At 44.0% G+C, this 2,500-nt stretch overlaps 1 protein-coding gene and 3 pseudogenes across 4 annotated transcripts in view; 2 read left to right on the top strand and 2 right to left on the bottom strand.

The window, feature by feature from the left end:
• LOC113650187 (B-cell receptor CD22-like) overlaps window positions 1–2,500 on the top strand; it is a 1,781,460-nt gene that overhangs the window by 228,851 nt on the left and 1,550,109 nt on the right. The gene's annotated exons all lie outside the window — the stretch shown is intronic.
• Window positions 1–2,500, top strand: part of LOC113663456 — a 644,552-nt pseudogene that overhangs the window by 64,852 nt on the left and 577,200 nt on the right.
• The window catches only part of LOC113650183, a 410,150-nt pseudogene that overhangs the window by 307,151 nt on the left and 100,499 nt on the right, over window positions 1–2,500 (bottom strand).
• LOC125139581 overlaps window positions 1,182–2,500 on the bottom strand; it is a 4,512-nt pseudogene continuing 3,193 nt past the window's right edge.

Below are 2,500 nucleotides of genomic sequence, written 5' to 3'. Positions count from 1 at the left end.
TATCTGCAGTTCCACAGGGACGTCTCGTTCCCCTCACACTCCACCTCATTCAGCAATATGGACCCAGTTCCAGGACCAAACCAGGCTGGTATGTGGTTACTGAGGGCCTCTCCACACTGCAGCTGTCTGCACACTGTCGGAACTCAGAGCCGGTCTCCAAGTCGACACATCACAGGGTGATCTCTTCTCTTAGGCCTTTAGTTAAATTTCACTGTTAACTCTATAATTACTACAAAAATACTGAGAAAACTCCTCAGACCTGGATGAGAATGAGCAAACTTCTTTATTATGGTCAATCAGCCAACAAATTATAATTTGCCAAATTCAAAGTAACAAATTGCCAAATTCAAAGTATCAAATTGCCAAATTAAAAGTAACAAATTGCCAAATTAAAAGTAGCAAATTGCCAAATTCAAAGTAACAAATGAAAACCCCCAAAAAGAGCATGTCATGCAAAATCAATCAAGAAAAACAAGAACTCTCGCGACGTCCTTGCAAAAATAAAAACCACCCACCTTGACCCGCGGACACGGGCACGCGCCCGCGTGCGTGCGCACGCGCCCCCACACGCACACACACCTTCGCCCCCAAAGAACCAAAAAAAAACCTCAGATATCTTCTCAATATATACCCTGGCGCTCCTAGGAGCCCAGGTGCCATATCACCTTATTTACCGGAATCATCTCCTATGTTTTCTAAATACACTGACCCAATTTCCCCTTATTTCCCATTACCTTTCACCCATATGCCCATTTATGGATTTTCCTTCCCTTATTTTTCATGACCTCAGACTAAACACCTGGGCCTTCTTCAGTCTGCACAACAAGTTTATGAGCACCACATGCCCATATATGGATTTTCCTTCCTTTAGTTCTCAGTGCCTAGGTCTGTGGACCACTGTTTTTTTCATTCTACATAACATGTTATTGCTATGGACCAAGGTCTGAGAACCATGGTGTTCTTCATTTTCCATAACAATTTATGAGCTAAGGTCTGGGAACAATGGTATTTTCCCTTCTACATAACAAGTTGTTATTACAAATGTGCTCAGACTGACTAGGCCTAACAGCCCCGAATCTGGTTGCAATAAACATCTTTGGCCTACCACATCACCTACATATGTCTTATGACAGCAATTGTAATATTTTGCAAGGCCTAATACTTTACTTTGGTTATAGTATTGTAAGGAATAATATTTTAATTATTTCTACTAAGATTTTTTTCCAACAACACCACCTGAACATCCTCAATACCCCACGAGTCATCACACACAGTCCCCCACGAACCGCTGTGGAAAACCTCCAGCCTTCCTGCACAGTCTCCCCCAGAACCAACCAGCCTGATGGACTCTCGGACTGGATAACATTTTTTTAAATAACAAATTAAATAATGTAAATAATATAATTTCATACAAAATTGAAGTGTCTGTATATTTAAAAATATATATTTTACAATTTTAAGATACTTATTACTTTCATTAATAGTTTTTTTATTTGTGGGTGTTTACCTGAGCAGGTGATGTAGAGCTGTTCACCGGAGCTGCAGTTGACAGGTTCAGCTTGTGCACTGCTGCAGTTCCCCAGATGATCTTCACTCCCAGAGCAGCTGAAACCTGTTACACACATGTGTTTGTGTTCAGTGGTGGATGGAGAGGAGCGGTAGTTCAGCACAGAGCCACAGCCCAGCTGTCTGCAGAGCACAGACGCCTCAGACAGACTCCACGAGTCCAGGAGAACTTTCCTCCAGTCCTGCCTGAAATAAATCTCCACCTCCCCCTGACACTCGCTCCCTCCAGACAACCGCACTCGCCTCTCATGAAGCGCCACAGAGGATCCTGAAGCAGAAGAAGCTCATTTAAATATTGTAATGAACTCTGACTTTATTCAGTAACCTGGTGTATGTGATGTTAATATCTCACCATTACAGATGACTCCAGCGTCATGTTTATGAGAGCACGCAGCTCGACTCCATGATGAGACACCACATTGTGATAGGTGTGTCTCCTTCCCCTGACAATCAAACACATCAGCCCAGATGTGGTTACTCCCCTCCCCAAACCAGTCCACCTTCACCACAGCCACAGCACTCCCACAATCCAGCTGTGCACACAGAACATCTGCAGCTCTCATATCCCAGCTTACAGCACAAACTGTGCCCCACACACCGCGGTACAGGAGCTCCACTCGACCAGAACAGGAGTCCGGTCCGTTCACCAGCCGAGCCTCTGTGTGACCTGAACAAACAGCCGAGAGCTCAGTGAAAGAGGAACATTAAAACAGGCACCTTAAACTTTGATTAACAGCTATGTGGTCTGTATTTAAACAGAAGTTACATCATGACACTTAACCAGAACATATTAATCCCACATCGTTGTCATGGGAACAGGTTGACTGTTTAAGTGAAGATGATGATGGACAGAAGAAAATCTCAGATTCGTTTCCTCTACACTGAAGCTCCTCTGTCCACACCTGACCCTGCCCTCGTCCAAAAGCAGCTGATC

This window comes from Tachysurus fulvidraco, chromosome 19 (genome assembly GCF_022655615.1).
Source record: "Tachysurus fulvidraco isolate hzauxx_2018 chromosome 19, HZAU_PFXX_2.0, whole genome shotgun sequence".
Taxonomy (NCBI): Eukaryota; Metazoa; Chordata; class Actinopteri; order Siluriformes; family Bagridae; genus Tachysurus; species Tachysurus fulvidraco.
Note: the sequence above shows the minus strand (reverse complement) of the source record. Positions and strands in the feature narration are given on the sequence as shown.